We start from the raw sequence: 14,151 nt of genomic DNA, 5'->3' as shown, positions 1-14,151 counted from the left end.
ATGATTAACCTGTTAGTTAATTGTAACATATAATGCTAATTACCCAAAAAGAATATGAATGATTCATTGATAATTATTAGATTAATACATGTTTAACCTAATTGTAGTAATAATGCCTTCCTCTAAAGTGCATTTCCAAATTAAGTTGTTTTCCTATCCCTAATCTCCTGCTGCCGCCACGTTATCACGATTTACTCCCTGTATGCCACGCTCCCTCGCGAACGTATGAAACATCATTTATGGCAGTTTGAGCGACCCGAAAATAGAATGGTAACATATTATTTTAAATATAAAGTGCACCAATACTTTTTGGCCTTATATGCCCTATCTACGGCTTTCCGGGTTAAATGTAAATGCTCACGTGTGACTAAATAATGTTTTCTATCCGAATTTTAACAAAATAATGATTGAAATCAACAGATTTTTAATTTCAAGTTTTTTATCTATTTCCGGTCATTTATTTACATTTATACATTAGCCTAATATCTTTTTTGCAGACTTTCGTACACCTAGCAAATTTATTCTTTCTGATAGAAAATTCTAACCAAGTATGAGTCTTTAAATTAAAAATAGTATGTAAAAAATACGTAAATTGATAAAACATTTATAAATCTTAAAAATATACATATTTAACTGTAAAAATTACCTAAGAATAATAATAAATTATTTACGTTTGAGACATCCATAATGGCATTTTCTCATGAATCACATACTTTGTAGAAATAAATTATTTAAGTTGCCAAAAATTAAACAGTTCCGCGGTAAAAGTTTTAAGAAAAAATTTTTAAAGAATTACTTTTGAAAAATATTTAGCGGTTTTCTGAGCAGGATACGCGAACGTGTGATTAGAATGAGAACATTTGATTATCCGCGTTTAAGTTCGTCTCTAGAACGTAGCTTAAACATAAGTCATTAAAGGATAGCGGCAAAACTGTTAAATAATTCCAGTTATTATCTTATTCAAATAATATAATTGAAAATAACCCTTGGCAATATATAGTTTTAAATTTGATTATTTTTCAAGGCAGTATTTACAAAAATTCTACTTATTTATTGTAATTTAATTTCTAGCTTGACTTTTGAGTTCAACAACCGACACTTAGCAGCTTAAACTCTTAAATGATTGCATAAATTTTTCCAGACTATCATGGCTATAGTTGTATTTACAAAAAGGAGAAATAAAATTTTTTTATTTAGTTTTTATGCAACATATTACGTGTGGCTATAATCTGTTGGCAATAGTTGCAACAAAAGTTCATTAAAGACTGCTGCAGTATTTTCAGCCACTCTTTAGCACATAGGAGTGGGTCCAAAATTAATAATAATAATAATGATTAATTATTCACCATCAAATTTATCGTTTACTTTTTTAGTCTCTTGTTTAGTCTTTTTTAGTCTCGTAAGATTTATTCTGGAGGTGCATTATGTCACTCAATAGTCAATTAAAAAAAGAAAATTTGTCCTTGTCATCTTTTTGATTCCGCGTATTTATTTAAAATTAGCCGTCAGTTTTTACCGAATTGATAATGTTATTGCAACCCATTGCTTGTTTTCTTTCACGTTTTGGGTTTAGTATGTGCTTTAATTGAATTTCCTGGCCTATTTATTCCCGTTATTTCCTCCTTCCAATCATGCAAAGTATCGATGCGCGCATTCACTTAAGGGTAGGTGAAGGTAAGCCTAAAGGAATAGGACGGAGAGGAAGAAAGATTTAAATACCAAGAGTAGAGAGAGTCGACAGTTGAAACCCGTTAAAAGAGAGATGGGAGAAGAGGAAGGGAAATGATAAAAGAAAGTATGAAATGGGATACACGATAATTTTCTACAATAATAAATAAAGTGAGAATATCTGTGTGAAACCAGCAGTTATGTGAAAATATTTCTCGATTTTTACGAAGAGATTAAGGCAGAGAGATAGAGATATAAACAGTCTCGAAGGGGGTGAAAGCGACTGATCAGAAAGGAAGAGAATCAAAAAGCTGTAAATAAATAGAACAAATAGTTATTTTTATTTATATCCTGGTTTCATAGTTATGCATTAAATTTCAGAACTTTCAGAAAATATTCTGGCAAGAGGGGAAATGAGCGAGAAATAAGATTTAAAAACTTCGAGCTTAAACCTCAAATTAATGCAAACGAATGCGTGGTCCTGAAATTATTAAACTCTATATAAAATATAGCTACGATAAGGAAAATATAATAAAATATGCTGATTGGTGTGGTGAACACAATTTTGATAATTTGAATAGTCCAAACTTAACAGTGGAGGATTGAATAACTTTAAATAAATTTTCCACCATTTTATTTTGCCTCGGGCCTGATTCTTCTTCTTTCAGCTCCCAATATCTTAGATAGTGAGATTATCACCAAATATTATTAAATTTGGTAATTATTGTAACCCAGAACAATTCATAACTCTGAAGTTCAGAAGTATCAGTTTAAATTGTGAACTTATATATTTTGTTACTTTAGTAGTAGTTACTTTAGTTGAATAAAATTACCATGCATCCAATGATAAAAATCATAAACTTGTAAACATTAAAAAGTAAACATATATGTTAACCGGTAAATTATCATCTATATCACTGGTTAAATTTTGTTCTTGTTATATCGCGAAAATTACATATTCTTCTAAACCAAAAGGGTAAAATTAAAAATATCATTATTCGTTAAGGCTAGCCGCCGATATCAAATGATTTTTCTACAGAGTACTGCAAAGCCTTTTGCACCTTTAATATGCCCATCTCTCTTCGATATTTTCATGATTAAATGTCCTTGTATTCATCTTAAGGTGCCAAAGAGTGTCAGTATTCGAGATATGAGCACTGATCTGTACGAACCACCAACACATTTCGTAGCTATATTTGATTCAACGTTGGTACATGCTACAAACCCTGTTAGCTGCAATGAGGATATGGGGCAGAAAATGTTATGTCTACAACTTGTATATTTTGAATGCAGGTTAACCAGAAGAATTAATATGCAGAGTGGTAGATTTTTTTTCATGTGGAAGTTTCTTTCCTGAACAAAATATAATAATTTCAACGCACTGGTGTACTACAGAGCTTTTGGCAAAACATATATTATTTTCAAGGAGCAGGTATAAAACCGTGCAAGAAAAGAAACTTAGGAAGCTTTTGGTCCACCTAAATCCCTATTGGACTTTCCAACACACTATAATAGTGTACTTATATCATAAATATATTGACGTGTGTCAAATACCCTGGTTCGTAAAATAGATAATATGAAATATGATAACCAAATATGACTTCTTACTTCCTACAAAATAGCCAAAGCTTAATTTTTCTTCTGAGTCTCCCTATTCTTGAGAGATATTTTTTTTGTAGGCGTAAGCGCTTACTATATATCATTTTATTAGTTTTAATATTGTATTTGACGAAAACGATACACATAAGATACAATGAATGCAGTGGTTCACCGTATTTCTATGTGTTTACGAGCTTTGAAATTCAAATCGGTTAGCCTAGAATACACATTTCTCGTATTTTTCTCATATTATCTGTTTTTTTCCGAACTGCCCACATAGTTTAGGACCATTGTAATTCCTTAGTATTGAAGTAAAGTTGACAGTCTTTTACCTTCCTAAAAGTTTATTTTCTCCCTCTCATACTGTGGCTGTAGAATATTCCAACAAAATTCTCCAAGACCACAACACACCTACCTCCTGTGTGCCTTAAATTGAATTTGAGATGAAGATCAGTAAAGAACTGCCGGGTTTTTTCATAGAGCTGTTTTTCGATCTAACTCCGTATGAGCAGAATTCAAAATATATAAGAAAATTTCATTTGATGCAAGATTCCCTATTGTATCCTTTGGATACGTTTGCGAGTATAAAGCTCACCACAAGGATTATATTGCTGCATAAACACAAGACGAGGAATGTTAAGCGCCCGTTAACAGCGTATACGATTTCTATATCTTTGAAACTGTTATTATTTCCTCCCTTTGATCCACTCGTCGTGATAACCTTAAGGCAAGAATTTCTTTGCCTAGGAGTGAGGGATCTAGGACCCTCCGTGCCCATTGCCCTCAGCTCTCCCCATGAGAATAAGCGATTATTTTAATCCCCATAGTGGATTCGAACTGCGAAGATCGCGAACAAAGACACGAAGGCTGCTTATTTGTTCCTTCGTTCCGGCTCCCGTGCTCTCTGTCTCATTCATCTTGTGCCTCAAGCCCCCCCCTCCATTTCCCCCCTCGCCCCTCTCTCTATCTCCCACCCTCCCCCCATCCCACTCCTCGTGGTCTGGGTGATTCATTCCTTCCTCAGCGGGGATGCTTTTTTTTCATTCCCATCCGTTTTAATGGGACGTTGCGAAAAAAATTGCGGTTTCATTTTTATAAATCACTTGTAGAGCGTGCGACTTCTTCGAGTGCTGATAAGGGATTGAAATATTTCGCGGAATAAAGCGTTCTTAAAGCCGAGGAAGCGGCCTGGGCACATATAAACCACGGAGTAGCTTGCTTTTATGGAGTGTCGAGGAGATTAAACGTTACCGCCGTTTTAGCGTGCGATGGGGCTATGTGGGGTATATTAGCCAAAACTTGAGTCTGCAAATGAATGTGTGCGCACGTGGTCTAGGGGGCCTTCATCTGATAATTTCTTTGACGATGTACATTTATTGTGAGTGTTTGATGCGTGAGGGTTATTCTAGGCTGAGCTAAGCTGCTGACGGCTAGAAAAATGTAACTAGCTCGAAAATACTAATAAGTTTACTCATTTATTAGTGGGCCAGCGTTCACTCGGCGAAAATTTAATGGAGTAGGGCCTGAAAGTATATTTTGTGTCCACGGTAAACGAAGAATAGGCTGGAAGGAATAACAGGCTCAGCGCTTGGCTTTAGGGCAAGATTAAAGTTGAGCTTCATTATAATTTGAAAAAATGTATAGGGGAGGAATATATCAGCAAATGAGATAAAGCGCTTCAGAAGGTAGGAATTTCGGGTAAAAAGCGATAGCATTGGCAAACGCAGAAGCATCATTTGCCGCTTCCACTAAATTCCAGCCGGAACTTTGACAAATCAATATAGAATAATATTTATTTTGCCATTTCTTTAGTCCATTCCTTTTTTGTAATCCTAATAACTTATAACCCACAAAATATTAATATTTAGGATTTTGTTTTCATACTATGAATGGCACTGGCAGTTGAAGTGTCTCAAAAGTGAAGACGTCGGGAAGTATATAGTTAAAATCTATGACATATAAGAATATATCAGGAAGTTTAATGTTTAGAAAATGAATTTGACAAAGTTTGCCACTCTTTTCGACTTATTAAACTGAGATCTATTTCATGGTTTATAAATACAAATATACATATATATATATATATATATATATATATATATATATATATATATATATATGTATATATATATATTCATTCATTCACATGAGAATAAATATTTAGGAAAAGGGATAGGAACCCATATGAAGGATGAACACAGGAGGTGGGGAAGGTGGAATCGAGCCGATATATGAATATATAAATTTACTAACCCTATTGCTATAGCTGTATTAACAGGGACTGTACAGTGATTTCACTTGTATTCAACACAATTGATAACTATATAAATACTAATTGTTACATTTACAATATTTCCATAATGGCGACATATTTCTCTTGAAGGAACAATTGAAAGAATTTATACTAGATCCGCAGTTGTTGGAGGACTACGTTGAGGAATAATCCTATTTAGGAGTACGAGATGTAATCATATAACATCAGAAATAATATTCTTCTTCTAATTTTTGAGCCTATTTTCACGGAAAACTGGCGCCAGTGATTGACATTTGGTAATATATGACCCTCAATAGGGATCAGACCATTCGACCCAATATCAATTCCAATACCTTAACACCTCAATTCTATTAAGAGCACGAGTTATCATATGATAGGCACATGTGCTATGTAAACGCATTCCATTAGACAGTCATTATTAAAAATAACTTGCGTAAAATATTCTATTTGGAAGTTTACGAGTAAATTAAATGATGGTTAATTATAATTTAAAGTTTCACAAAATAGTTACTTTTCAATTAATATACGAGACGTACTCCTCGTTGACGCATATCCGAGGATAAGCGACGATCAATATAAAGTATATCGAATACATAACTCTAGTTATGTATACCGGGTTGATTTAACCCGGTAGAGCGAACTGAGAATTTAAATGGTAAATAGAGCCCAGAGAGCAAATTCCAGAGAAAATGTATCCGTATGCCTAAGCGTCCAGGGTTTGATGCTAAAGATTTGCAGGCATCAAACTTTTGTCAAGTGATTGATATTAATCCTCAAGTGAAAACATTCCATGAGACAAACGAAAGAATTAAAATTGCTGAAACTTGCTGGTAAGTTGCATGCCCAGATCTACTGTATTAATCAGGAGAACTGTATTCTTAAGAATTCTGGATTCGACAGAACCACTTCCATTTTACTTACATTTATTGGTGAAAAACATGATGTTTCTCTCTTTAGATTAGCATACACTTTGGTTTCTCGTAAAACCTTTATCATTTGCCCAAGAGCACTAGTGAATCAAATTAGACTTCAACTATGCATATGCAACAATGAAATTCAACCTTCAGGGTTCTCGTTCAAACGCAATTAAGTGCCGACTTCGTTTAATCTTTTCAAAACTTGGTCGTATGAATTTATCCGTATGATAAAATGTACCTAATGCAACATGTCATTCCTTAATCACATTCGTAATTTCCCAAATTTAGGTGCACGCAATTGGTAGTCACCTCACGGTGCCTAGTTAGGGTGTAAAATCACAAGGGTGCGTACGTAGGGTAAGCAACATTTGGGGTGGGATTTATTCGTTGCTTTAAGTGGGAAACGGAATGCCGTGCTTGGACTTAGAAGCCATTAGCCTTAAGTTAGTTAAACACTTCTATTCATAAATCACTATCTGATTGTCACACGCAAATGAAATTTACTCTTAATTAAAAGTAACTAGCGTTAATAGTTAATTTGTAAATTAACGAGTGAATCTGTCCTCTTTAATTCGCCTCTAAATATTTTTATTTTTTTTCATTCCAATAGGAACTTGCTGTATATATTTACGCTTCTGCCAGATATACAGCTGAAATGAATTCAAGTTGGCAGTCAGTTTCTCGATTTACTTAGGGAATGTATGCACAAAACCACAAACAAAACCCCAAGTTCCGTCAGTTTGAACTGAAATCCATGCAAACGAATTTATCGAGTTAGTCAACTGTTTCTGTAATACTACAGAGAAAATTCACAACATCCCGCCAAATCGATATTCATCACCTGCGTAAATACCATAGCATTCAACCCGAAGAAAATAAAAGCCCTATTTATGCAAAGGGTATAAGAGATTCCTCTCTCTTATTTGCTGAATTGAATGGTTAAATAACGTAACTTAAATTTTGTCCATTGATGAGTTAATAAACTCAACTTCATTTCGACTCGTCTTAAATCCCTAAAAACGAGTTTTTAGACATCGCATGAAAATGAGCCTGTGTAAATTGTTCTCCTGTATCTAACATCATCAAAGATATTTCTCTTTATAATTCTTAAAGTTAAAAATACTATATTACGGAAACGACAATCCGCAGTAATGAGTAGCCGTCTCATTTTAAGTGGTTTTTCAGAGTAGGGTTTCCACATTTTCAAAGTTAAACCTATCTTAGATCTTTACACCTCACTAAAAGTAATTATAAATGACCGAATATAGCCTTGGCTTCCTATGAAAATGGAAAAGCTGGTAAATTAATGATCGTACTTCTGCAAAATTTTAACAAAAATATTGCTATTTATACCTTTAAAGCTGATTATAATTTGCGATGAATTATATATTTTACATGAAAACGTAAAAATTAAAAGCGATTTTTATATTCTTGGTAGTATTACTTCTATAATTACCAAGAAAATGGGTAATTTTCCAACTGATCTGTGGTATTTCCTTGCGGCTGTAGTTCATAAATTCCAACTCACTTTCTTTATTTTGCTTGTATTGCTCTATTTATTTTGTGAACGATTACAGATACCGTTCAAAATACGCTTTGAAGATATTTCACAGACTTGAAAGGGTTACTAGCTATGAGTTGACCCCTCATAAATCCTCTTTGGGGGTGCAAGACTCGCTGAGGTCATACACTGGCTGGGGTTTATCATGCACTCAAGTAAGAGAATGCTTGGCAAATTTGGATACTTCCTAATTTTAATTATTTTTATTTTTAGTCTGATTGGCATGTCATTGGTGTTCTTTTTGCCCCGATCTATGTGTGTGTGTATGTTTTAGACTCGAGAGAGTCACTGTATCGTTAACACGAGAGGGGGGGGGGTGAACTAGTAGAACATGTTTTAATTCTTTTTATTTGGCATTATTATAATTAGGTAATCTACCGGTTACGGTAGGTTTTTGGATGGGCATAATTACTAATTAAATAATTTGTGACCCCTAGCAAAACACAACATCCTACTTTACATCAGGTACCTCTTCTGCTCTGAGTACTTTCTTCCTCCCTTCATCCCGTCCAACATCCCTATCCTGTTCCTTCCCTTTCCCCTTTTGCCCAACATTCTCCCCTCTATCACAGTCTTCAACATCCCACTGCCGGTCAACACCCCCTTCATCCACTTTTCCTGCCTCCATAGGATTGCTCCCAGCAAACCCCTCTTTTCTCCCACCATACCAAGTACTTCCTCGTTTGTTTTCTTCTCAGTCCATTTCACCTTCTCCATTCTTCTCCACACCCACATTTCAAAAGCATGCAGTCTACATCTATCCTCCTGCTTCAATGACCACGTTTCCGCGCCGTGCATAGCTACGCTCCATGTAAAAGTTTTTACGAGTCTTTTCTTAATATCCTTACTCAACGTCCCTGTCAGCAACTCCCTCCTCCTTGTGAAAGCCTCTTCGCCTAGCGCAATTCTTCTCCTTATGTCCCTACTACTTTGACCGTGTTGGTCCAAAAAACTACCGAGATACGTAAACTGTTCTACCTGCTCTAGTTTTTGCCCTCCTATTTTAATGTTTAGCTTAGCCTTTTTCTTTATAGAAAATCACATAACCTTTGTTTTATTAATATTGATTTTCATCCCATACCTGTCGCACTAAATTTCCAATTCACTCAGCAATGCTTTCAAACCCTTGGCTGACTGACAAACTAAAGCTTGGTCATCAGCACACCTAACTGATTTTACGAATTCCCCACCCACTTTCATTCCTACCTCCAGTTCTTCCCATGCCTCTTTGATCATTTCCACTGCATACAGGTTGAACAGCAACGGTGATAATGGGCAACCCTGCCTTACACCTCTTCCTAACACTGCCCATCCGGACTCCCCGTTCCCCACCCGCACCTGAGCAGTCCTCTAAGGTTGCGGATTAGCCTCCTTTCTCTCCAATCTATTCCTATATTCTGCAATATACTCATCAGTTTTTCCCAATTCACTCTATCAAACGCTTTTTCGAAATCTACGAAAGAGGCAAATACCTCCTGGTTGTGTTCTATATTCCTCTCGATTAATAATCTCATTACTGCAATGGCATCACGCGTACCTCTCCCCTTCCTAAACCCAAACTGATCATCCCCTAAGTAATCATTTGCCCTACTCTCTATCCTTTTGTTTATGATCCTAAGAACAACCTTAGCTGCGTGTGATATCAAAGTTATCGTCCTGTAGTCCTCACATGACGTGGCCTTTACCTTTTTCGGAATAGGAACTAAAACTGATCTCAAAAAGTCTTCCGGCCAGATTCCCTCTTCATAAATACTACGGATCAGCCCATATAGCCTCTTCCTCCCACATTTTCCTAAGTATTTTAAAAGTTCCGCGGGAATTTTATTCACCCCCACGGCCTTATTTACTTTCATCTCCCTTAAGGCCCTTTCTATCTCATTGTCTAGCATGCCTGGACCTAAGTTATCTTCCTCTACGTCATGTTCGTTTTCAATGTCTAACTTTTTTGGTCTAAGCTCTTTACTATACAGTTCTTCTATGTATTCCTTCCATCTCTCTTGGATCTTTCAAGTGTCAACTTTCCTCTCTTACCTTACCTGCCTTCTCTCTAACTGTTATTTATTTTATTTATTTATTTATTTATTTATTCAGTATAAGTCCGAAAACAGCACATTTTGGCCTTTACATCGAACTATTAACAACGATAACAATGGACACATTTACAAACACCCAAGCCCTAGATGGAGAGAAACTCACCCAGGCGGGAATCGAACCCGCGACCCTTGGATTGGCAGACGAGGACGTTACCCCGCCGCCACCGGGGTCGGCGGGGTAGCGGTTAGCATAGACCTCCCTTTCTTACTTCCCGATAAAGATATAACTTTGCTGTACAGCGCACCGATTTCACCCTTCCTCTGCAGACTTTCCATATCCTCGCACTGCGTCTTCCACCATGCTTCTTTTGCTTTATTTGTTGCCCGCCTCAATTTATTGTTCAATTCTTTGTACTTCATTTTGCCTAATTCCGTATTTTTATTCTTCCACTCTCGCCGCTCATCCATCTTTGTAATCATCTCATCCGTGATCCATGGTTTCCTAGTCCTTTTAGCGTTAACGGTTCCAATAGTGTCTTTTGCAGCTTTAGACAACCCTTTCTTGATCATTTCCCATTTTTCTTCGATAGTCCGAAGCCCTTTACCATCCTCCATGATTTCCTCTACCGCCTGTTTGTATTCCTTCCTTGTCAAACCATTTAATGCTTCTACATTCCTTTTTCTTACTCGCCGCCCCTGCCTTATCTTTTTGAAACAGACGCTACATTTCATAACCACTAAATTGTGGTCAGAGTTCGCATCCTCTCCCGGGAAGCTGTGCGAATTTATCATACTGTTCCTAAACCTGTGTCTAATCAGGATATAATCCAGCTGATACCTTTCTGAGTCACCTGGCATTTTCCATGTATCCCTGCGTCTTTTGTGGTGTTGGTGATGACTAACTTATGTCTCCTGCAGAACTCAACTGCTTTCTCCCCGCGGTCATTCCTCGTGCCTAAACCGTAGTTCCCCACCTCATCACCATCTCTTCCTTCGCCTACAGTCGCATTCCAATCCCCCATCACTATCAAATGTTTCCCTGCAGGAACACACGCGATCATGTCCTCTAACTGGTCGTATATCCTATCGACCCCTTCTTCCTTATGGTTGCTCGGTGGCAAGTATACCTGAATAATAACTAAGTTCGTCGGTTCTGCTTTTATCTCTACTAGTAGTATTCCCTCCGTTACCTGCTCTATGTTGACTACACTTCTTCTTACCTCTTCATTTAATACTATGGCAACCCCTCGTTTGCTCTCGTCCCCGCCGCTGTATATTATTCTATGATTATCACTCTAGTAATCCCCGCTATCCTTCCTTCTCACCTTGCATAGATCTAAAATATCTATTTCTCCCCTTTCCATCTCTCGATTAACATTCTCCAGTTACCCTGTATTCATCAATGTCCTAATATTCCACGTTCCTATTCTAATTAAGTTGGTCTTCTTCCCCTGCGTCTTCTGTCCTGCTGCTGCTAGTTTTCCCTTGCAAGGGTTTCGTGGGATGACGACCGCGGAAGCCTTTCCTCCCCTGCTGCCGGGCACGACGCACGGCCGATTGGGCCGAGCCCCGTAGTTGCCAAGACTCAAAATTTCTGAATTGTCCATCATTTACATCTCGGGAATAATAATTGAGGTGGTTTCCTGTTGCCTTTCTCAATAGTGTTTTTAACATGACACCATCACTTACTGGCCGGCCCACTGGGGTGAGACGCTATTGCACCTGCCTCACTGAGCAACAGACGCTTCGTGGACTACCTTTCCTCTGGCTCCTAACCTTCGACCTATCTTGCATGTGTTACTCCCGCCAGCACAGCTCTAGTGGTCATGGGAACGCACAAGCCCTTCCACCACGTCAAGGTTTTAGTCCGGGGAGGGATATATATATATGTATATGTATTTTTTTTTTTAAGTAATCTACCGGTTAAGGTAGGTTTTTGGACTGACACAACTACCAAACAAATATTTTATTACTCCTAACAAAACACAAAATCAATCATCCTACTCTATATCAGGTCCCTCTTCATCTCTGAGTACTTCCTTCCTCCCTTCATCCCGTCCAACAACCCTATCCTGTTCCTTCCCTTTCCTCTTTTGCCCAACATTCTACCCTCTATCACAGTCTTCAACATCCCACTGCCGGTCAACACCCCCTTCATCCACTTTTCCTGCCTCCATAGGATTGCTCCCAACAAACCCCTCTCTTCGCCCACCATACCAAGTACTTCCTCATTTGTTTTCTTCTCTGTCCATTTCACCTTCTCCATTCTTCTCCACACCCACATTTCAAAAGCCTCCAATCTACGTCTATCCTCCTGCTTCAATGACCACGTTTCCGCTCCGTACATAGCTACGCTCCATATCAAAGTTTTTACGAGTCTTTTCTTAACATCCTTACTCAAAGTCCCTGTCATCAACTCCCTCCTCCTTGTGAAAGCCTCTTTGCCTAGCGCAATTCTTCTCCTTACGTCCCTACTACTTTGACCGTGTTGGTCCAAAACACTACCGAGATACGTAAACTGTTCTACCTGCTCTAGCTTTTGCCCTCCTATTTTAATGTTAAGCTTGGCCTTTTTCTTTCTAGAAAATCGCATAACCTTTGTTTTATTAATATTGATTCTCATCCCATACCTGTCGCACTGAATTTCCAATTCAATAAGCAATGCTTGCAGCCCCTTGGTTGACTGACAAACTAAAGCTTGGTCATCAGCAAACCTCACTGATTTTACGAATTCCCCGCCCACTTTCATTCCTACCTCGAGTTCTTCCCATGCCTCTTTGATCATTTCTTCTGCGTACAGGTTGAACAGCAACGGTGATAATGGGCAACCCTGCCTTACACCCCTTCCTAACACTGCCCATCCTGACTCCCCGTTTCCCACCCTCACCTGAGCAGTCTGAGACATGTACAGGTTGCGGATTAACCTCCTTTCCCTCCAATCTATTCCTATTTTCTGCAATATACTCATTAGTTTTTCCCAATTTACTCTATCAAACGCTTTTTCGAAATCTACGAAACAGGCAAATACCTCCTGGTTGTGTTCTATATTCCTCTCGATTAATAATCTCATTACTGCAATGGCATCACGCGTACCTCTCCCCTTCCTAAACCCAAACTGATCATCCCCTAAGTAATCATTTGCCCTACTCTCTATCCTTTTGTTTATGATCCTGAGAACAACCTTAGCTGCGTGGGATATCAAACTAATTGTCCTATAGTCCTCACATGACGTGGCCTTTACCTTTTTCGGAATAGGAACTAAAACTGCTCTCACAAAGTCTTCCGGCCAGATTCCCTCCTCATAAATGCTACGGATCAGCCCATATAGCCTCTTCCTCCCACATTTTCTTAAGCATTTTAAAAGTTCCACGGGAATGTTATCTACCCCCACGGCCTTATTTAGTTTCATCTCCCTTAATGCCCTTTCTATCTCATTGTCTAGTATGCCTGGACCTAAGCTATCTTCCTCTACGTCATGTTCCTTTTCAATGTCTAACTTTGTTGGTCTAAGCTCTTTACTATACAGGTCTTCTACATATTCCTTCCATCTCTCTTGGATCTTTCCTGCGTCAACTATTACCTTACCGGCCTTATCTCTAACTGCTATCGTTGATCTCCCTTTCTTACTTCCCGATAAAGATTTAACTATGCTGTAAAGCGCACCGATTTCCCCCTTCCTCTGCAGACTTTCCATATTCTCGCACTGCGTCTTCCACCATGCTTCCTTTGCTTTATTTGTTGCCCGCCTCAATTTATTGTTCAATTCTTTGTACTTCATTTTGCCTAATTCTGTATTTATATTCTTCCATTTTCGCCGCTCATCCATTTTTGTAATCATCTCATCCGTGATCCATGGTTTACGAGTCCTTTTAGCGTTAACGGTTCCAATAGTGTCTTTTGCCGCTTTAGACAACCCTTTTTTGATACATTCCCATTTTTCTTCAATAGTACTTTGCTCTTTACCGTCCTCCATGATTTTCTCTACCGCCTGTTTGTATTCCTTTCTTTTCAACCCATTTAATGCTTCTACATTCCATTTTCTAACTCGCCGCCCCTGCCTTACCTTTTTAAAACGTACGCTACATTTCATAACAACTA

The sequence above is a fragment of the Hetaerina americana genome, unplaced genomic scaffold (assembly GCF_022747635.1).
Source record: "Hetaerina americana unplaced genomic scaffold, ioHetAmer1.1.p SCAF_7, whole genome shotgun sequence".
Taxonomy (NCBI): Eukaryota; Metazoa; Arthropoda; class Insecta; order Odonata; family Calopterygidae; genus Hetaerina; species Hetaerina americana.
This window is presented reverse-complemented; position numbering follows the sequence as displayed.